The sequence below is a fragment of the Lemur catta genome, unplaced genomic scaffold, assembly GCF_020740605.2.
Source record: "Lemur catta isolate mLemCat1 unplaced genomic scaffold, mLemCat1.pri scaffold_183_ctg1, whole genome shotgun sequence".
Classification (NCBI taxonomy): domain Eukaryota; kingdom Metazoa; phylum Chordata; class Mammalia; order Primates; family Lemuridae; genus Lemur; species Lemur catta.
The window spans coordinates 2,186-24,529 of record NW_025423800.1 but is presented as its reverse complement, the minus strand read 5'-3'; the positions used below and the strand labels follow the sequence as shown (position 1 = coordinate 24,529).

The 22,344-nt window shown below is 55.5% G+C and overlaps 5 non-coding genes and 5 pseudogenes across 5 annotated transcripts; all 10 read left to right on the top strand.

Moving 5' to 3' along the window:
- Window positions 1-941: 941 nt before the first annotated feature.
- On the top strand, window positions 942-1,060 carry LOC123629621. Its single transcript, XR_006732135.1, has one exon. It is a non-coding gene; the product is annotated as a 5S ribosomal RNA (ribosomal RNA).
- A 1,201-nt stretch (window positions 1,061-2,261) lies between these two features.
- LOC123629614 lies at window positions 2,262-2,393 on the top strand (annotated as a pseudogene).
- Window positions 2,394-5,864: 3,471 nt separating this feature from the next.
- Window positions 5,865-5,983, top strand: LOC123629620. The gene has a single exon (XR_006732134.1). It is a non-coding gene; the product is annotated as a 5S ribosomal RNA (ribosomal RNA).
- A 1,202-nt stretch (window positions 5,984-7,185) lies between these two features.
- LOC123629613 lies at window positions 7,186-7,317 on the top strand (annotated as a pseudogene).
- Window positions 7,318-10,785: 3,468 nt separating this feature from the next.
- On the top strand, window positions 10,786-10,904 carry LOC123629619. The gene has a single exon (XR_006732133.1). It is a non-coding gene; the product is annotated as a 5S ribosomal RNA (ribosomal RNA).
- Window positions 10,905-12,103: 1,199 nt separating this feature from the next.
- On the top strand, window positions 12,104-12,235 carry LOC123629612 (annotated as a pseudogene).
- Window positions 12,236-15,708: 3,473 nt separating this feature from the next.
- LOC123629618 lies at window positions 15,709-15,827 on the top strand. Its single transcript, XR_006732132.1, has one exon. It is a non-coding gene; the product is annotated as a 5S ribosomal RNA (ribosomal RNA).
- Window positions 15,828-17,029: 1,202 nt separating this feature from the next.
- On the top strand, window positions 17,030-17,161 carry LOC123629611 (annotated as a pseudogene).
- Window positions 17,162-20,632: 3,471 nt separating this feature from the next.
- Window positions 20,633-20,751, top strand: LOC123629607. Its single transcript, XR_006732129.1, has one exon. It is a non-coding gene; the product is annotated as a 5S ribosomal RNA (ribosomal RNA).
- Window positions 20,752-21,951: 1,200 nt separating this feature from the next.
- LOC123629610 lies at window positions 21,952-22,083 on the top strand (annotated as a pseudogene).
- The last annotated feature ends 261 nt before the right edge of the window (window positions 22,084-22,344 follow it).

Genomic DNA, 22,344 nt, shown 5'->3' with positions numbered 1-22,344 from the left:
GGCAAACGGGAGTCTACTCATTCTGGTTCCTGTGTCTTTTGACGTGACCCTCGTCCTGTTGGATGTCATAGCATCCACGCTTCCCAGCATAAGAAGCGTCCATTTCCCGCCCCAGACTTGAAGTCAGCCTATGTCTCCAGTAAGTCTTAGGACCGTTTAATAACAATGGTTTGTGGAGACCACGACCTAGATGCTGGTGAAATGCACTGCTGTTGAGTTTGCACCTATTTCTCAGCACTTTCCATGGGAAACAACTAAAAACTAAACAATAAAATAGAATTAGATTAAAAAACTAAAGAAAAATACATTGAGCTTACACTGAGAATCCAAATGGAAACTGAGAAATTAGAGGCTTTTTACTCTATACTTTATCGATTTCACCTCTTTCTCTCACACCCAAATTCCCAGTTCTCAAAGACACCCACAGCATTCGCTCTTTGCGTGATGCCACACAATAATCGTATCCATTCACCGTATCACCGTGGACTACTTGCTACTGCGCCAAGCAGGAAAGGCGAGGAAGGAACTTTCTACTTTCCTGGCTCCACTGTGACAATCTAAGAGCTGCTGTCAGCCGAAGCCAGTCTGCTCATGTCCGGGGAGCTCGGAGCCATGTCCCACTCCTTTGGAATATTTCCCTGAGCCTTCATGTGGGCTCCTGCCGTCTGTAGAATCTGACAAGTCACACGTTGTCCTCCCGTTTGTGTCCTCCGTGCTTTGAAGAGATGTCCTATTGAGTCTTTGATTTTTGCTGTGATTTGTATATGTGTCTGCGGCAAAGTGTTGCTTCTGTGCTGTGTAGCAGCTGCCGAGCAAGGCTTTGAAGGCTACGGGGCTGCAGGACGGCGCGGGGGTGTCGGGGGTGGGGGTCGGGGCGCTGGGCCCGGAGGGCCACGTCGCAGCAGCTCGGCCTCTTGAGGCGTCCGGGGCCGGCCGCCGCCGTCTACGGCCATACCACCCTGAACGCGCCCGATCTCGTCTGATCTCGGAAGCTAAGCAGGGTCGGGCCTGGTTAGTACTTGGATGGGAGACCGCCTGGGAATACCGGGTGCTGTAGGCTTTTGCCTCTTCTTTTGTCCCGCCCGCCGGCCCGTGGGGGGTCGGGGGGGGGTGGGGGGCCCCCCGCGCTCCGCGCCCGCCCCCCCTTTCGCGCTCGGCCCCCGGCCCCCCGGCGCGGCCCGCTGCCCCCGCCCGGGCCTTCCTCCCCTCTCCCCCGCTGCAGCAGCACCGCCAGGCGGCGGCGGCGGCGGCGGCGGCGGCGGCGGCGGCAGCGGCAGCAGCAGAGCGTCCCAGCCCTTCCGTTCGGCCGGCAGCCGAGCCCCAGCCCTGGGCCCCACACGGGGCCGGGCCGGGCGGCGGGATCCCTAAGTGCCGCTGGGTCTCTTCTCCGGCCCCGCCCCGCACTCCGGGACATCCCCTGCACCCGGCGCGGGACAGCCCACGGCGGCAAACCGTGCCCTGGGCCCCCGGACCCCCAGCCCACCGTGGACTTCCTCTCCGCCGCACACCCGGGCCTCGGGCCCGGGCCTCACGCCGGGCGGGCTCCTCGCCGCCGCCGGGGCTCCCGAGAGACACACCGGCGCACCGCACAGGGCAAGTCGCCGGCCACCCGGGCAGAGAGGACACACGCGGAGCACTCCCACCCAAACCCAAACGACCCACCGGCCCCCCGACCCGTGGCAACCCACCCCAAACCCCACCCCACGGTGCAACAGGATAGCCGGCTCTGGCCCCCCCGCCCCCCGCCCCCGGCCCCGCCCCCGCGCGGGGCCTGCTGCCACACGCAGGCCCTGACGGGAATCGGGGCAGAACGGTCCTCCCCAGACGGGGGTGGGGTGGCGCGGTGGGGGGGACACTGCACGTCTTCAGGACCTCCGGGTGAAGGACCAGCGGCAGCCACGGCCCTGCCTCCTTGTCCTGGCCCTGCCCGCAAGCCCCTCCCCGCCGTGCCCTGGCGCGAGGCGGCGGAGGGCCCTCTCGCGCGCACTCTCGGGCTCTGGCCCTCCGCCCCCACGCGTGGAAGTCTGTCCCTGCGCGCGTGCCCGTGGGTCTGCTCCTTGGGATGTGCGACGGCGGTGCGTCCGCGGTTCGGGTGGGGCAGGGGGGTGCGCGCGAGACCCGTCAGGCTCCGCCTGCGCCCGCCCCCCCATAGGGGCAGGTGGGCTAGCGAAGGGCCAGGGCGGCGGGAGGGACCCGACTGGGCAGGGAGGGACGCGTAGCAGCAGCTCGGCCTCTTGAGGCGTCCGGGGGCGGCCGCCGGCCTCTGTGGCCATACCACCCCGAACGCAACGCGCCCGCCCGCCCGATTCCCTCTGATCTCGGGAGCTAAGCAGGGTCGGGCCCGGTTAGTACTTGCATGGGAGACCGCCTGGGAATACCGGGTGCCCTAGGCTTTTTGCTGTGCCTCTTTTTCTGTCCCACCCCCCTGGGCTGGAAACGGGGGTGGGGTGGGGTGGGGTGGCCCGGGGCCCCTCCGCCCTCCGCGCCCGCCCCGGCTCCCGCCCCCGGCCGGCCCGGACCCTGTCCCGTGGCCCCTGGAGAGAGGGTCAGGTTTGACATGTGGAGGCTCAGTCCCCGAGGCTGTCGCCCCTCAGACACCTGCCGCAGGTCCGGGCCTCCGGAACTTCTGACGGACCGGCTCTGAATTCAGGACAAATTCTAAGGTTGTCCAAGTAGACGACCACGTTACCCTATGAGAGGAGAAATTTGATCCTATCCATATATGCAGAAGAATAGAATCTGAACAGTTGGCCATTAGTTCACGATAAAATAATTTAAGAATCCAGAAGAGAAGACATCTGGAAACTCTTTTCAAAAGTCTAAATCCTTAGAAAATAGTCTTAAGGATTCAGAAGTAAAAACATTCTTTGGAAAGTCACGAGCAAGACCAGGGTGTTGATAATGAGATTCTTCTGGTCAATACTGCAACAGACGCTCTAAAATACACACTAAAACAAGGGAAAACACTAATAATAGGTGGGAAAGGAAAAATCACCTCGTTCATTGTCCTCACCTCCTACGGTTCTCAAAATACACTGTTTGCCCCTAGGCATGGGAGACCTGTAGAAAGCCTAGGTGAGTCCCGCAAGACAGCTCTACATGAAATCAACGTTCAATCGATAGTTTCGATATTTCTTATTTCCTAGCAAATACACAATAATGAATGCAATTTTTAAAAAGGATCACAGTCAAAGTCACAGAGAATCTACACAGCACCTACGGGAAAAACGTGCCAACTTAGATGGAAAACTTAGTAACAAACATAAATGATGGCCCAAATCGATGGAGAGGCTATACTGTATTCCTCGATAGATGGACACAGAGCCCCCAAACTAATCATTTCCCCCAAATTAATAAATAATCAAATTTAAACAGGGTTTATAACTAGAAACTTACAATCTGTTTCTTTCTCCTTTTCTTTTAATTAGGGAAATGGACATGTTGAAGAATAATAATAATAATAATAATAATAATTATTATTATTATTAGATTAAATCGAGTTAACTGTACCAAAACTCTACCACTCACCTTATAAAACTGGGAGTTTATTCATAGGTCGCAAGCCGCTGTGTATCTTTTCCTGAAGGCATGCAACCAAAGAAACACTTCTCCCCAACAAATCCCATCTCGACTGTCAGCATTTTGCTTGCTTTTCCTTTTAAAGTTTTTGCTCTCTGTTATAGGACTGTCTCATTGAGGTAGTTTGTTATTTTCACAGTTTATATAATACATGTGGAACCATTGTGGATGCATTCTGGGTAACTTGTGTGCCAGGGGAAACCTTCTGTTTGGGGAATACTCCTTGCTGACACAGGAAGCTGCAGTTCATCAGCACTGCTATAGAATGGCACTGCACGAAGCAATCGAAATATCTTTATCCGATCTTTGACTAGGTCCGTGTACACAGGGCTCCCGTGAGTATTACCCTAGACGATTCCTGGTCACACGTGCCCTATCTTCTCTCTGGTACGTGCTCCTCAGAGAATACGCTTGCTCCTGAATGACGCCAGTGTGGATTCATATCCATTTATGCTACATTGTTTTCCAAATGGTTCTATCACTTCACCTCCCGTATCAGCAGGGTGTGGGTAAGAGTTTTCCTCCCAGCCAACACAGCGATCGGTTTTTTAAGTTTCCTCAATCTGGTGAGTTTGAAACTACACCTTGCTTCAATGTTTATTTCCTATTTCCCTGATTAATAGTGAGGATACAGTGCCAAATGCGTATGAAGCATATTACACATAGATATTCTGTAATAGTAATATCTTGCCAAGTATATGCGCTACAGATGCCTTGTCCTGTTTGCGGCTTGTTTTTTACCCTCTTCGTGGTATCTTTTGACACTTTTTATTATGGGAAATTTGAAATAGAAACAAAAACAGACAGAATAGTAGAATACATACTCACTACCCTGACTCAAGAAATCACCAACCCTTGGCCAGCCAGATCTTGTTTCTTTTATACCCCTCCTACCTTAAGTTCATGATCCCCTTAGTAATATCCCTCCATCGATAAAGGGTCAATATGTTTCTATCAAAGGTGGAGGCTTTCTTTCCTTTTTCAGTGTAATCACAGCCACATTATTCCATCTAAACATTTAACCGTATTAGAGATAACAGCAAGTACTCGATGTCTGCGTTTCCCTGAGACACATACACTCACTTCAGTTTCTTTGAATCCAGTGCAAATACAGTGCATACATGGTGATGGGTTGAGATGTCTTTTGAAAGAGTGTCCACACATCCCAACTAGTTGGGGGCGGCCCCGGCTGTCACCATTTCCCTTTGTTTCCTACCGCTGTCCACAGTGACCCGAGTCAGTTTTGCCGCTGTGAGGGGTGTAATCGTGGATTTAAGCATATTTAATGTGTTTCGATATCTTGCAATTATTATACTTACTGGTGATCAGACTGTCCTGTGTTTGGCAAACGGGAGTCTACTCATTCTGGTTCCTGTGTCTTTTGACGTGACCCTCGTCCTGTTGGATGTCATAGCATCCACGCTTCCCAGCATAAGAAGCGTCCATTTCCCGCCCCAGACTTGAAGTCAGCCTATGTCTCCAGTAAGTCTTAGGACCGTTTAATAACAATGGTTTGTGGAGACCACGACCTAGATGCTGGTGAAATGCACTGCTGTTGAGTTTGCACCTATTTCTCAGCACTTTCCATGGGAAACAACTAAAAACTAAACAATAAAATAGAATTAGATTAAAAAACTAAAGAAAAATACATTGAGCTTACACTGAGAATCCAAATGGAAACTGAGAAATTAGAGGCTTTTTACTCTATACTTTATCGATTTCACCTCTTTCTCTCACACCCAAATTCCCAGTTCTCAAAGACACCCACAGCATTCGCTCTTTGCGTGATGCCACAGAATAATCGTATCCATTCACCGTATCACCGTGGACTACTTGCTACTGCGCCAAGCAGGAAAGGCGAGGAAGGAACTTTCTACTTTCCTGGCTCCACTGTGACAATCTAAGAGCTGCTGTCAGCCGAAGCCAGTCTGCTCATGTCCGGGGAGCTCGGAGCCATGTCCCACTCCTTTGGAATATTTCCCTGAGCCTTCATGTGGGCTCCTGCCGTCTGTAGAATCTGACAAGTCACACGTTGTCCTCCCGTTTGTGTCCTCCGTGCTTTGAAGAGATGTCCTATTGAGTCTTTGATTTTTGCTGTGATTTGTATATGTGTCTGCGGCAAAGTGTTGCTTCTGTGCTGTGTAGCAGCTGCCGAGCAAGGCTTTGAAGGCTACGGGGCTGCAGGACGGCGCGGGGGTGTCGGGGGTGGGGGGTCGGGGCGCTGGGCCCGGAGGGCCACGTCGCAGCAGCTCGGCCTCTTGAGGCGTCCGGGGCCGGCCGCCGCCGTCTACGGCCATACCACCCTGAACGCGCCCGATCTCGTCTGATCTCGGAAGCTAAGCAGGGTCGGGCCTGGTTAGTACTTGGATGGGAGACCGCCTGGGAATACCGGGTGCTGTAGGCTTTTGCCTCTTCTTTTGTCCCGCCCGCCGGCCCGTGGGGGGTCGGGGGGGGTGGGGGGGCCCCCCGCGCTCCGCGCCCGCCCCCCTTTCGCGCTCGGCCCCCGGCCCCCCCGGCGCGGCCCGCTGCCCCCGCCCGGGCCTTCCTCCCCTCTCCCCCGCTGCAGCAGCACCGCCAGGCGGCGGCGGCGGCGGCGGCGGCGGCGGCGGCGGCAGCGGCAGCAGCAGAGCGTCCCAGCCCTTCCGTTCGGCCGGCAGCCGAGCCCCAGCCCTGGGCCCCACACGGGGCCGGGCCGGGCGGCGGGATCCCTAAGTGCCGCTGGGTCTCTTCTCCGGCCCCGCCCCGCACTCCGGGACATCCCCTGCACCCGGCGCGGGACAGCCCACGGCGGCAAACCGTGCCCTGGGCCCCCGGACCCCCAGCCCACCGTGGACTTCCTCTCCGCCGCACACCCGGGCCTCGGGCCCGGGCCTCACGCCGGGCGGGCTCCTCGCCGCCGCCGGGGCTCCCGAGAGACACACCGGCGCACCGCACAGGGCAAGTCGCCGGCCACCCGGGCAGAGAGGACACACGCGGAGCACTCCCACCCAAACCCAAACGACCCACCGGCCCCCCGACCCGTGGCAACCCACCCCAAACCCCACCCCACGGTGCAACAGGATAGCCGGCTCTGGCCCCCCCGCCCCCCGCCCCCGGCCCCGCCCCCGCGCGGGGCCTGCTGCCACACGCAGGCCCTGACGGGAATCGGGGCAGAACGGTCCTCCCCAGACGGGGGTGGGGTGGCGCGGTGGGGGGGACACTGCACGTCTTCAGGACCTCCGGGTGAAGGACCAGCGGCAGCCACGGCCCTGCCTCCTTGTCCTGGCCCTGCCCGCAAGCCCCTCCCCGCCGTGCCCTGGCGCGAGGCGGCGGAGGGCCCTCTCGCGCGCACTCTCGGGCTCTGGCCCTCCGCCCCCACGCGTGGAAGTCTGTCCCTGCGCGCGTGCCCGTGGGTCTGCTCCTTGGGATGTGCGACGGCGGTGCCTCCGCGGTTCGGGTGGGGCAGGGGGGGTGCGCGCGAGACCCGTCAGGCTCCGCCTGCGCCCGCCCCCCCATAGGGGCAGGTGGGCTAGCGAAGGGCCAGGGCGGCGGGAGGGACCCGACTGGGCAGGGAGGGACGCGTAGCAGCAGCTCGGCCTCTTGAGGCGTCCGGGGGCGGCCGCCGGCCTCTGTGGCCATACCACCCCGAACGCAACGCGCCCGCCCGCCCGATTCCCTCTGATCTCGGGAGCTAAGCAGGGTCGGGCCCGGTTAGTACTTGCATGGGAGACCGCCTGGGAATACCGGGTGCCCTAGGCTTTTTGCTGTGCCTCTTTTTCTGTCCCACCCCCCTGGGCTGGAAACGGGGGGGGGGTGGGGTGGGGTGGCCCGGGGCCCCTCCGCCCTCCGCGCCCGCCCCGGCTCCCGCCCCCGGCCGGCCCGGACCCTGTCCCGTGGCCCCTGGAGAGAGGGTCAGGTTTGACATGTGGAGGCTCAGTCCCCGAGGCTGTCGCCCCTCAGACACCTGCCGCAGGTCCGGGCCTCCGGAACTTCTGACGGACCGGCTCTGAATTCAGGACAAATTCTAAGGTTGTCCAAGTAGACGACCACGTTACCCTATGAGAGGAGAAATTTGATCCTATCCATATATGCAGAAGAATAGAATCTGAACAGTTGGCCATTCGTTCACGATAAAATAATTTAAGAATCCAGAAGAGAAGACATCTGGAAACTCTTTTCAAAAGTCTAAATCCTTAGAAAATAGTCTTAAGGATTCAGAAGTAAAAACATTCTTTGGAAAGTCACGAGCAAGACCAGGGTGTTGATAATGAGATTCTTCTGGTCAATACTGCAACAGACGCTCTAAAATACACACTAAAACAAGGGAAAACACTAATAATAGGTGGGAAAGGAAAAATCACCTCGTTCATTGTCCTCACCTCCTACGGTTCTCAAAATACACTGTTTGCCCCTAGGCATGGGAGACCTGTAGAAAGCCTAGGTGTCCCGCAAGACAGCTCTACATGAAATCAACGTTCAATCGATAGTTTCGATATTTCTTATTTCCTAGCAAATACACAATAATGAATGCAATTTTTAAAAAGGATCACAGTCAAAGTCACAGAGAATCTACACAGCACCTACGGGAAAAACGTGCCAACTTAGATGGAAAACTTAGTAACAAACATAAATGATGGCCCAAATCGATGGAGAGGCTATACTGTATTCCTCGATAGATGGACACAGAGCCCCCAAACTAATCATTTCCCCCAAATTAATAAATAATCAAATTTAAACAGGGTTTATAACTAGAAACTTACAATCTGTTTCTTTCTCCTTTTCTTTTAATTAGGGAAATGGACATGTTGAAGAATAATAATAATAATAATAATAATAATTATTATTATTATTAGATTAAATCGAGTTAACTGTACCAAAACTCTACCACTCACCTTATAAAACTGGGAGTTTATTCATAGGTCGCAAGCCGCTGTGTATCTTTTCCTGAAGGCATGCAACCAAAGAAACACTTCTCCCCAACAAATCCCATCTCGACTGTCAGCATTTTGCTTGCTTTTCCTTTTAAAGTTTTTGCTCTCTGTTATAGGACTGTCTCATTGAGGTAGTTTGTTATTTTCACAGTTTATATAATACATGTGGAACCATTGTGGATGCATTCTGGGTAACTTGTGTGCCAGGGGAAACCTTCTGTTTGGGGAATACTCCTTGCTGACACAGGAAGCTGCAGTTCATCAGCACTGCTATAGAATGGCACTGCACGAAGCAATCGAAATATCTTTATCCGATCTTTGACTAGGTCCGTGTACACAGGGCTCCCGTGAGTATTACCCTAGACGATTCCTGGTCACACGTGCCCTATCTTCTCTCTGGTACGTGCTCCTCAGAGAATACGCTTGCTCCTGAATGACGCCAGTGTGGATTCATATCCATTTATGCTACATTGTTTTCCAAATGGTTCTATCACTTCACCTCCCGTATCAGCAGGGTGTGGGTAAGAGTTTTCCTCCCAGCCAACACAGCGATCGGTTTTTTAAGTTTCCTCAATCTGGTGAGTTTGAAACTACACCTTGCTTCAATGTTTATTTCCTATTTCCCTGATTAATAGTGAGGATACAGTGCCAAATGCGTATGAAGCATATTACACATAGATATTCTGTAATAGTAATATCTTGCCAAGTATATGCGCTACAGATGCCTTGTCCTGTTTGCGGCTTGTTTTTTACCCTCTTCGTGGTATCTTTTGACACTTTTTATTATGGGAAATTTGAAATAGAAACAAAAACAGACAGAATAGTAGAATACATACTCACTACCCTGACTCAAGAAATCACCAACCCTTGGCCAGCCAGATCTTGTTTCTTTTATACCCCTCCTACCTTAAGTTCATGATCCCCTTAGTAATATCCCTCCATCGATAAAGGGTCAATATGTTTCTATCAAAGGTGGAGGCTTTCTTTCCTTTTTCAGTGTAATCACAGCCACATTATTCCATCTAAACATTTAACCGTATTAGAGATAACAGCAAGTACTCGATGTCTGCGTTTCCCTGAGACACATACACTCACTTCAGTTTCTTTGAATCCAGTGCAAATACAGTGCATACATGGTGATGGGTTGAGATGTCTTTTGAAAGAGTGTCCACACATCCCAACTAGTTGGGGGCGGCCCCGGCTGTCACCATTTCCCTTTGTTTCCTACCGCTGTCCACAGTGACCCGAGTCAGTTTTGCCGCTGTGAGGGGTGTAATCGTGGATTTAAGCATATTTAATGTGTTTCGATATCTTGCAATTATTATACTTACTGGTGATCAGACTGTCCTGTGTTTGGCAAACGGGAGTCTACTCATTCTGGTTCCTGTGTCTTTTGACGTGACCCTCGTCCTGTTGGATGTCATAGCATCCACGCTTCCCAGCATAAGAAGCGTCCATTTCCCGCCCCAGACTTGAAGTCAGCCTATGTCTCCAGTAAGTCTTAGGACCGTTTAATAACAATGGTTTGTGGAGACCACGACCTAGATGCTGGTGAAATGCACTGCTGTTGAGTTTGCACCTATTTCTCAGCACTTTCCATGGGAAACAACTAAAAACTAAACAATAAAATAGAATTAGATTAAAAAACTAAAGAAAAATACATTGAGCTTACACTGAGAATCCAAATGGAAACTGAGAAATTAGAGGCTTTTTACTCTATACTTTATCGATTTCACCTCTTTCTCTCACACCCAAATTCCCAGTTCTCAAAGACACCCACAGCATTCGCTCTTTGCGTGATGCCACAGAATAATCGTATCCATTCACCGTATCACCGTGGACTACTTGCTACTGCGCCAAGCAGGAAAGGCGAGGAAGGAACTTTCTACTTTCCTGGCTCCACTGTGACAATCTAAGAGCTGCTGTCAGCCGAAGCCAGTCTGCTCATGTCCGGGGAGCTCGGAGCCATGTCCCACTCCTTTGGAATATTTCCCTGAGCCTTCATGTGGGCTCCTGCCGTCTGTAGAATCTGACAAGTCACACGTTGTCCTCCCGTTTGTGTCCTCCGTGCTTTGAAGAGATGTCCTATTGAGTCTTTGATTTTTGCTGTGATTTGTATATGTGTCTGCGGCAAAGTGTTGCTTCTGTGCTGTGTAGCAGCTGCCGAGCAAGGCTTTGAAGGCTACGGGGCTGCAGGACGGCGCGGGGGTGTCGGGGGTGGGGGTCGGGGCGCTGGGCCCGGAGGGCCACGTCGCAGCAGCTCGGCCTCTTGAGGCGTCCGGGGCCGGCCGCCGCCGTCTACGGCCATACCACCCTGAACGCGCCCGATCTCGTCTGATCTCGGAAGCTAAGCAGGGTCGGGCCTGGTTAGTACTTGGATGGGAGACCGCCTGGGAATACCGGGTGCTGTAGGCTTTTGCCTCTTCTTTTGTCCCGCCCGCCGGCCCGTGGGGGGTCGGGGGGGGTGGGGGGCCCCCCGCGCTCCGCGCCCGCCCCCCTTTCGCGCTCGGCCCCCGGCCCCCCGGCGCGGCCCGCTGCCCCCGCCCGGGCCTTCCTCCCCTCTCCCCCGCTGCAGCAGCACCGCCAGGCGGCGGCGGCGGCGGCGGCGGCGGCGGCGGCGGCAGCGGCAGCAGCAGAGCGTCCCAGCCCTTCCGTTCGGCCGGCAGCCGAGCCCCAGCCCTGGGCCCCACACGGGGCCGGGCCGGGCGGCGGGATCCCTAAGTGCCGCTGGGTCTCTTCTCCGGCCCCGCCCCGCACTCCGGGACATCCCCTGCACCCGGCGCGGGACAGCCCACGGCGGCAAACCGTGCCCTGGGCCCCCGGACCCCCAGCCCACCGTGGACTTCCTCTCCGCCGCACACCCGGGCCTCGGGCCCGGGCCTCACGCCGGGCGGGCTCCTCGCCGCCGCCGGGGCTCCCGAGAGACACACCGGCGCACCGCACAGGGCAAGTCGCCGGCCACCCGGGCAGAGAGGACACACGCGGAGCACTCCCACCCAAACCCAAACGACCCACCGGCCCCCCGACCCGTGGCAACCCACCCCAAACCCCACCCCACGGTGCAACAGGATAGCCGGCTCTGGCCCCCCCGCCCCCCGCCCCCGGCCCCGCCCCCGCGCGGGGCCTGCTGCCACACGCAGGCCCTGACGGGAATCGGGGCAGAACGGTCCTCCCCAGACGGGGGTGGGGTGGCGCGGTGGGGGGGACACTGCACGTCTTCAGGACCTCCGGGTGAAGGACCAGCGGCAGCCACGGCCCTGCCTCCTTGTCCTGGCCCTGCCCGCAAGCCCCTCCCCGCCGTGCCCTGGCGCGAGGCGGCGGAGGGCCCTCTCGCGCGCACTCTCGGGCTCTGGCCCTCCGCCCCCACGCGTGGAAGTCTGTCCCTGCGCGCGTGCCCGTGGGTCTGCTCCTTGGGATGTGCGACGGCGGTGCGTCCGCGGTTCGGGTGGGGCAGGGGGGTGCGCGCGAGACCCGTCAGGCTCCGCCTGCGCCCGCCCCCCCATAGGGGCAGGTGGGCTAGCGAAGGGCCAGGGCGGCGGGAGGGACCCGACTGGGCAGGGAGGGACGCGTAGCAGCAGCTCGGCCTCTTGAGGCGTCCGGGGGCGGCCGCCGGCCTCTGTGGCCATACCACCCCGAACGCAACGCGCCCGCCCGCCCGATTCCCTCTGATCTCGGGAGCTAAGCAGGGTCGGGCCCGGTTAGTACTTGCATGGGAGACCGCCTGGGAATACCGGGTGCCCTAGGCTTTTTGCTGTGCCTCTTTTTCTGTCCCACCCCCCTGGGCTGGAAACGGGGGTGGGGTGGGGTGGGGTGGCCCGGGGCCCCTCCGCCCTCCGCGCCCGCCCCGGCTCCCGCCCCCGGCCGGCCCGGACCCTGTCCCGTGGCCCCTGGAGAGAGGGTCAGGTTTGACATGTGGAGGCTCAGTCCCCGAGGCTGTCGCCCCTCAGACACCTGCCGCAGGTCCGGGCCTCCGGAACTTCTGACGGACCGGCTCTGAATTCAGGACAAATTCTAAGGTTGTCCAAGTAGACGACCACGTTACCCTATGAGAGGAGAAATTTGATCCTATCCATATATGCAGAAGAATAGAATCTGAACAGTTGGCCATTCGTTCACGATAAAATAATTTAAGAATCCAGAAGAGAAGACATCTGGAAACTCTTTTCAAAAGTCTAAATCCTTAGAAAATAGTCTTAAGGATTCAGAAGTAAAAACATTCTTTGGAAAGTCACGAGCAAGACCAGGGTGTTGATAATGAGATTCTTCTGGTCAATACTGCAACAGACGCTCTAAAATACACACTAAAACAAGGGAAAACACTAATAATAGGTGGGAAAGGAAAAATCACCTCGTTCATTGTCCTCACCTCCTACGGTTCTCAAAATACACTGTTTGCCCCTAGGCATGGGAGACCTGTAGAAAGCCTAGGTGAGTCCCGCAAGACAGCTCTACATGAAATCAACGTTCAATCGATAGTTTCGATATTTCTTATTTCCTAGCAAATACACAATAATGAATGCAATTTTTAAAAAGGATCACAGTCAAAGTCACAGAGAATCTACACAGCACCTACGGGAAAAACGTGCCAACTTAGATGGAAAACTTAGTAACAAACATAAATGATGGCCCAAATCGATGGAGAGGCTATACTGTATTCCTCGATAGATGGACACAGAGCCCCCAAACTAATCATTTCCCCCAAATTAATAAATAATCAAATTTAAACAGGGTTTATAACTAGAAACTTACAATCTGTTTCTTTCTCCTTTTCTTTTAATTAGGGAAATGGACATGTTGAATAATAATAATAATAATAATAATAATAATAATTATTATTATTATTAGATTAAATCGAGTTAACTGTACCAAAACTCTACCACTCACCTTATAAAACTGGGAGTTTATTCATAGGTCGCAAGCCGCTGTGTATCTTTTCCTGAAGGCATGCAACCAAAGAAACACTTCTCCCCAACAAATCCCATCTCGACTGTCAGCATTTTGCTTGCTTTTCCTTTTAAAGTTTTTGCTCTCTGTTATAGGACTGTCTCATTGAGGTAGTTTGTTATTTTCACAGTTTATATAATACATGTGGAACCATTGTGGATGCATTCTGGGTAACTTGTGTGCCAGGGGAAACCTTCTGTTTGGGGAATACTCCTTGCTGACACAGGAAGCTGCAGTTCATCAGCACTGCTATAGAATGGCACTGCACGAAGCAATTGAAATATCTTTATCCGATCTTTGACTAGGTCCGTGTACACAGGGCTCCCGTGAGTATTACCCTAGACGATTCCTGGTCACACGTGCCCTATCTTCTCTCTGGTACGTGCTCCTCAGAGAATACGCTTGCTCCTGAATGACGCCAGTGTGGATTCATATCCATTTATGCTACATTGTTTTCCAAATGGTTCTATCACTTCACCTCCCGTATCAGCAGGGTGTGGGTAAGAGTTTTCCTCCCAGCCAACACAGCGATCGGTTTTTTAAGTTTCCTCAATCTGGTGAGTTTGAAACTACACCTTGCTTCAATGTTTATTTCCTATTTCCCTGATTAATAGTGAGGATACAGTGCCAAATGCGTATGAAGCATATTACACATAGATATTCTGTAATAGTAATATCTTGCCAAGTATATGCGCTACAGATGCCTTGTCCTGTTTGCGGCTTGTTTTTTACCCTCTTCGTGGTATCTTTTGACACTTTTTATTATGGGAAATTTGAAATAGAAACAAAACCAGACAGAATAGTAGAATACATACTCACTACCCTGACTCAAGAAATCACCAACCCTTGGCCAGCCAGATCTTGTTTCTTTTATACCCCTCCTACCTTAAGTTCATGATCCCCTTAGTAATATCCCTCCATCGATAAAGGGTCAATATGTTTCTATCAAAGGTGGAGGCTTTCTTTCCTTTTTCAGTGTAATCACAGCCACATTATTCCATCTAAACATTTAACCGTATTAGAGATAACAGCAAGTACTCGATGTCTGCGTTTCCCTGAGACACATACACTCACTTCAGTTTCTTTGAATCCAGTGCAAATACAGTGCATACATGGTGATGGGTTGAGATGTCTTTTGAAAGAGTGTCCACACATCCCAACTAGTTGGGGGCGGCCCCGGCTGTCACCATTTCCCTTTGTTTCCTACCGCTGTCCACAGTGACCCGAGTCAGTTTTGCCGCTGTGAGGGGTGTAATCGTGGATTTAAGCATATTTAATGTGTTTCGATATCTTGCAATTATTATACTTACTGGTGATCAGACTGTCCTGTGTTTGGCAAACGGGAGTCTACTCATTCTGGTTCCTGTGTCTTTTGACGTGACCCTCGTCCTGTTGGATGTCATAGCATCCACGCTTCCCAGCATAAGAAGCGTCCATTTCCCGCCCCAGACTTGAAGTCAGCCTATGTCTCCAGTAAGTCTTAGGACCGTTTAATAACAATGGTTTGTGGAGACCACGACCTAGATGCTGGTGAAATGCACTGCTGTTGAGTTTGCACCTATTTCTCAGCACTTTCCATGGGAAACAACTAAAAACTAAACAATAAAATAGAATTAGATTAAAAAACTAAAGAAAAATACATTGAGCTTACACTGAGAATCCAAATGGAAACTGAGAAATTAGAGGCTTTTTACTCTATACTTTATCGATTTCACCTCTTTCTCTCACACCCAAATTCCCAGTTCTCAAAGACACCCACAGCATTCGCTCTTTGCGTGATGCCACAGAATAATCGTATCCATTCACCGTATCACCGTGGACTACTTGCTACTGCGCCAAGCAGGAAAGGCGAGGAAGGAACTTTCTACTTTCCTGGCTCCACTGTGACAATCTAAGAGCTGCTGTCAGCCGAAGCCAGTCTGCTCATGTCCGGGGAGCTCGGAGCCATGTCCCACTCCTTTGGAATATTTCCCTGAGCCTTCATGTGGGCTCCTGCCGTCTGTAGAATCTGACAAGTCACACGTTGTCCTCCCGTTTGTGTCCTCCGTGCTTTGAAGAGATGTCCTATTGAGTCTTTGATTTTTGCTGTGATTTGTATATGTGTCTGCGGCAAAGTGTTGCTTCTGTGCTGTGTAGCAGCTGCCGAGCAAGGCTTTGAAGGCTACGGGGCTGCAGGACGGCGCGGGGGTGTCGGGGGTGGGGGTCGGGGCGCTGGGCCCGGAGGGCCACGTCGCAGCAGCTCGGCCTCTTGAGGCGTCCGGGGCCGGCCGCCGCCGTCTACGGCCATACCACCCTGAACGCGCCCGATCTCGTCTGATCTCGGAAGCTAAGCAGGGTCGGGCCTGGTTAGTACTTGGATGGGAGACCGCCTGGGAATACCGGGTGCTGTAGGCTTTTGCCTCTTCTTTTGTCCCGCCCGCCGGCCCGTGGGGGGGTCGGGGGGGGGTGGGGGGCCCCCCGCGCTCCGCGCCCGCCCCCCCTTTCGCGCTCGGCCCCCGGCCCCCCGGCGCGGCCCGCTGCCCCCGCCCGGGCCTTCCTCCCCTCTCCCCCGCTGCAGCAGCACCGCCAGGCGGCGGCGGCGGCGGCGGCGGCGGCGGCGGCGGCAGCGGCAGCAGCAGAGCGTCCCAGCCCTTCCGTTCGGCCGGCAGCCGAGCCCCAGCCCTGGGCCCCACACGGGGCCGGGCCGGGCGGCGGGATCCCTAAGTGCCGCTGGGTCTCTTCTCCGGCCCCGCCCCGCACTCCGGGACATCCCCTGCACCCGGCGCGGGACAGCCCACGGCGGCAAACCGTGCCCTGGGCCCCCGGACCCCCAGCCCACCGTGGACTTCCTCTCCGCCGCACACCCGGGCCTCGGGCCCGGGCCTCACGCCGGGCGGGCTCCTCGCCGCCGCCGGGGCTCCCGAGAGACACACCGGCGCACCGCACAGGGCAAGTCGCCGGCCACCCGGGCAGAGAGGACACACGCGGAGCACTCCCACCCAAACCCAAACGACCCACCGGCCCCCCGACCCGTGGCAACCCACCCCAAACCCCACCCCACGGTGCAACAGGATAGCCGGCTCTGGCCCCCCCGCCCCCCGCCCCCGGCCCCGCCCCCGCGCGGGGCCTGCTGCCACACGCAGGCCCTGACGGGAATCGGGGCAGAACGGTCCTCCCCAGACGGGGGTGGGGTGGCGCGGTGGGGGGGACACTGCACGTCTTCAGGACCTCCGGGTGAAGGACCAGCGGCAGCCACGGCCCTGCCTCCTTGTCCTGGCCCTGCCCGCAAGCCCCTCCCCGCCGTGCCCTGGCGCGAGGCGGCGGAGGGCCCTCTCGCGCGCACTCTCGGGCTCTGGCCCTCCGCCCCCACGCGTGGAAGTCTGTCCCTGCGCGCGTGCCCGTGGGTCTGCTCCTTGGGATGTGCGACGGCGGTGCCTCCGCGGTTCGGGTGGGGCAGGGGGGTGCGCGCGAGACCCGTCAGGCTCCGCCTGCGCCCGCCCCCCCATAGGGGCAGGTGGGCTAGCGAAGGGCCAGGGCGGCGGGAGGGACCCGACTGGGCAGGGAGGGACGCGTAGCAGCAGCTCGGCCTCTTGAGGCGTCCGGGGGCGGCCGCCGGCCTCTGTGGCCATACCACCCCGAACGCAACGCGCCCGCCCGCCCGATTCCCTCTGATCTCGGGAGCTAAGCAGGGTCGGGCCCGGTTAGTACTTGCATGGGAGACCGCCTGGGAATACCGGGTGCCCTAGGCTTTTTGCTGTGCCTCTTTTTCTGTCCCACCCCCCTGGGCTGGAAACGGGGGTGGGGTGGGGTGGGGTGGCCCGGGGCCCCTCCGCCCTCCGCGCCCGCCCCGGCTCCCGCCCCCGGCCGGCCCGGACCCTGTCCCGTGGCCCCTGGAGAGAGGGTCAGGTTTGACATGTGGAGGCTCAGTCCCCGAGGCTGTCGCCCCTCAGACACCTGCCGCAGGTCCGGGCCTCCGGAACTTCTGACGGACCGGCTCTGAATTCAGGACAAATTCTAAGGTTGTCCAAGTAGACGACCACGTTACCCTATGAGAGGAGAAATTTGATCCTATCCATATATGCAGAAGAATAGAATCTGAACAGTTGGCCATTCGTTCACGATAAAATAATTTAAGAATCCAGAAGAGAAGACATCTGGAAACTCTTTTCAAAAGTCTAAATCCTTAGAAAATAGTCTTAAGGATTCAGAAGTAAAAACATTCTTTGGAAAGTCACGAGCAAGACCAGGGTGTTGATAATGAGATTCTTCTGGTCAATACTGCAACAGACGCTCTAAAATACACACTAAAACAAGGGAAAACACTAATAATAGGTGGGAAAGGAAAAATCACCTCGTTCATTGTCCTCACCTCCTACGGTTCTCAAAATACACTGTTTGCCCCTAGGCATGGGAGACCTGTAGAAAGCCTAGGTGAGTCCCGCAAGACAGCTCTACATGAAATCAACGTTCAATCGATAGTTTCGATATTTCTTATTTCCTAGCAAATACACAATAATGAATGCAATTTTTAAAAAGGATCACAGTCAAAGTCACAGAGAATCTACACAGCACCTACGGGAAAAACGTGCCAACTTAGATGGAAAACTTAGTAACAAACATAAATGATGGCCCAAATCGATGGAGAGGCTATACTGTATTCCTCGATAGAAGGACACAGAGCCCCCAAACTAATCATTTCCCCCAAATTAATAAATAATCAAATTTAAACAGGGTTTATAACTAGAAACTTACAATCTGTTTCTTTCTCCTTTTCTTTTAATTAGGGAAATGGACATGTTGAAGAATAATAATAATAATAATAATAATAATTATTATTATTATTAGATTAAATCGAGTTAACTGTACCAAAACTCTACCACTCACCTTATAAAACTGGGAGTTTATTCATAGGTCGCAAGCCGCTGTGTATCTTTTCCTGAAGGCATGCAACCAAAGAAACACTTCTCCCCAACAAATCCCATCTCGACTGTCAGCATTTTGCTTGCTTTTCCTTTTAAAGTTTTTGCTCTCTGTTATAGGACTGTCTCATTGAGGTAGTTTGTTATTTTCACAGTTTATATAATACATGTGGAACCATTGTGGATGCATTCTGGGTAACTTGTGTGCCAGGGGAAACCTTCTGTTTGGGGAATACTCCTTGCTGACACAGGAAGCTGCAGTTCATCAGCACTGCTATAGAATGGCACTGCACGAAGCAATCGAAATATCTTTATCCGATCTTTGACTAGGTCCGTGTACACAGGGCTCCCGTGAGTATTACCCTAGACGATTCCTGGTCACACGTGCCCTATCTTCTCTCTGGTACGTGCTCCTCAGAGAATACGCTTGCTCCTGAATGACGCCAGTGTGGATTCATATCCATTTATGCTACATTGTTTTCCAAATGGTTCTATCACTTCACCTCCCGTATCAGCAGGGTGTGGGTAAGAGTTTTCCTCCCAGCCAACACAGCGATCGGTTTTTTAAGTTTCCTCAATCTGGTGAGTTTGAAACTACACCTTGCTTCAATGTTTATTTCCTATTTCCCTGATTAATAGTGAGGATACAGTGCCAAATGCGTATGAAGCATATTACACATAGATATTCTGTAATAGTAATATCTTGCCAAGTATATGCGCTACAGATGCCTTGTCCTGTTTGCGGCTTGTTTTTTACCCTCTTCGTGGTATCTTTTGACACTTTTTATTATGGGAAATTTGAAATAGAAACAAAAACAGACAGAATAGTAGAATACATACTCACTACCCTGACTCAAGAAATCACCAACCCTTGGCCAGCCAGATCTTGTTTCTTTTATACCCCTCCTACCTTAAGTTCATGATCCCCTTAGTAATATCCCTCCATCGATAAAGGGTCAATATGTTTCTATCAAAGGTGGAGGCTTTCTTTCCTTTTTCAGTGTAATCACAGCCACATTATTCCATCTAAACATTTAACCGTATTAGAGATAACAGCAAGTACTCGATGTCTGCGTTTCCCTGAGACACATACACTCACTTCAGTTTCTTTGAATCCAGTGCAAATACAGTGCATACATGGTGATGGGTTGAGATGTCTTTTGAAAGAGTGTCCACACATCCCAACTAGTTGGGGGCGGCCCCGGCTGTCACCATTTCCCTTTGTTTCCTACCGCTGTCCACAGTGACCCGAGTCAGTTTTGCCGCTGTGAGGGGTGTAATCGTGGATTTAAGCATATTTAATGTGTTTCGATATCTTGCAATTATTATACTTACTGGTGATCAGACTGTCCTGTGTTTGGCAAACGGGAGTCTACTCATTCTGGTTCCTGTGTCTTTTGACGTGACCCTCGTCCTGTTGGATGTCATAGCATCCACGCTTCCCAGCATAAGAAGCGTCCATTTCCCGCCCCAGACTTGAAGTCAGCCTATGTCTCCAGTAAGTCTTAGGACCGTTTAATAACAATGGTTTGTGGAGACCACGACCTAGATGCTGGTGAAATGCACTGCTGTTGAGTTTGCACCTATTTCTCAGCACTTTCCATGGGAAACAACTAAAAACTAAACAATAAAATAGAATTAGATTAAAAAACTAAAGAAAAATACATTGAGCTTACACTGAGAATCCAAATGGAAACTGAGAAATTAGAGGCTTTTTACTCTATACTTTATCGATTTCACCTCTTTCTCTCACACCCAAATTCCCAGTTCTCAAAGACACCCACAGCATTCGCTCTTTGCGTGATGCCACACAATAATCGTATCCATTCACCGTATCACCGTGGACTACTTGCTACTGCGCCAAGCAGGAAAGGCGAGGAAGGAACTTTCTACTTTCCTGGCTCCACTGTGACAATCTAAGAGCTGCTGTCAGCCGAAGCCAGTCTGCTCATGTCCGGGGAGCTCGGAGCCATGTCCCACTCCTTTGGAATATTTCCCTGAGCCTTCATGTGGGCTCCTGCCGTCTGTAGAATCTGACAAGTCACACGTTGTCCTCCCGTTTGTGTCCTCCGTGCTTTGAAGAGATGTCCTATTGAGTCTTTGATTTTTGCTGTGATTTGTATATGTGTCTGCGGCAAAGTGTTGCTTCTGTGCTGTGTAGCAGCTGCCGAGCAAGGCTTTGAAGGCTACGGGGCTGCAGGACGGCGCGGGGGGTGTCGGGGGTGGGGGTCGGGGCGCTGGGCCCGGAGGGCCACGTCGCAGCAGCTCGGCCTCTTGAGGCGTCCGGGGCCGGCCGCCGCCGTCTACGGCCATACCACCCTGAACGCGCCCGATCTCGTCTGATCTCGGAAGCTAAGCAGGGTCGGGCCTGGTTAGTACTTGGATGGGAGACCGCCTGGGAATACCGGGTGCTGTAGGCTTTTGCCTCTTCTTTTGTCCCGCCCGCCGGCCCGTGGGGGGTCGGGGGGGGGTGGGGGGCCCCCCGCGCTCCGCGCCCGCCCCCCTTTCGCGCTCGGCCCCCGGCCCCCCGGCGCGGCCCGCTGCCCCCGCCCGGGCCTTCCTCCCCTCTCCCCCGCTGCAGCAGCACCGCCAGGCGGCGGCGGCGGCGGCGGCGGCGGCGGCGGCGGCAGCGGCAGCAGCAGAGCGTCCCAGCCCTTCCGTTCGGCCGGCAGCCGAGCCCCAGCCCTGGGCCCCACACGGGGCCGGGCCGGGCGGCGGGATCCCTAAGTGCCGCTGGGTCTCTTCTCCGGCCCCGCCCCGCACTCCGGGACATCCCCTGCACCCGGCGCGGGACAGCCCACGGCGGCAAACCGTGCCCTGGGCCCCCGGACCCCCAGCCCACCGTGGACTTCCTCTCCGCCGCACACCCGGGCCTCGGGCCCGGGCCTCACGCCGGGCGGGCTCCTCGCCGCCGCCGGGGCTCCCGAGAGACACACCGGCGCACCGCACAGGGCAAGTCGCCGGCCACCCGGGCAGAGAGGACACACGCGGAGCACTCCCACCCAAACCCAAACGACCCACCGGCCCCCCGACCCGTGGCAACCCACCCCAAACCCCACCCCACGGTGCAACAGGATAGCCGGCTCTGGCCCCCCCGCCCCCCGCCCCCGGCCCCGCCCCCGCGCGGGGCCTGCTGCCACACGCAGGCCCTGACGGGAATCGGGGCAGAACGGTCCTCCCCAGACGGGGGTGGGGTGGCGCGGTGGGGGGGACACTGCACGTCTTCAGGACCTCCGGGTGAAGGACCAGCGGCAGCCACGGCCCTGCCTCCTTGTCCTGGCCCTGCCCGCAAGCCCCTCCCCGCCGTGCCCTGGCGCGAGGCGGCGGAGGGCCCTCTCGCGCGCACTCTCGGGCTCTGGCCCTCCGCCCCCACGCGTGGAAGTCTGTCCCTGCGCGCGTGCCCGTGGGTCTGCTCCTTGGGATGTGCGACGGCGGTGCGTCCGCGGTTCGGGTGGGGCAGGGGGGTGCGCGCGAGACCCGTCAGGCTCCGCCTGCGCCCGCCCCCCCATAGGGGCAGGTGGGCTAGCGAAGGGCCAGGGCGGCGGGAGGGACCCGACTGGGCAGGGAGGGACGCGTAGCAGCAGCTCGGCCTCTTGAGGCGTCCGGGGGCGGCCGCCGGCCTCTGTGGCCATACCACCCCGAACGCAACGCGCCCGCCCGCCCGATTCCCTCTGATCTCGGGAGCTAAGCAGGGTCGGGCCCGGTTAGTACTTGCATGGGAGACCGCCTGGGAATACCGGGTGCCCTAGGCTTTTTGCTGTGCCTCTTTTTCTGTCCCACCCCCCTGGGCTGGAAACGGGGGTGGGGTGGGGTGGGGTGGCCCGGGGCCCCTCCGCCCTCCGCGCCCGCCCCGGCTCCCGCCCCCGGCTGGCCCGGACCCTGTCCCGTGGCCCCTGGAGAGAGGGTCAGGTTTGACATGTGGAGGCTCAGTCCCCGAGGCTGTCGCCCCTCAGACACCTGCCGCAGGTCCGGGCCTCCGGAACTTCTGACGGACCGGCTCTGAATTCAGGACA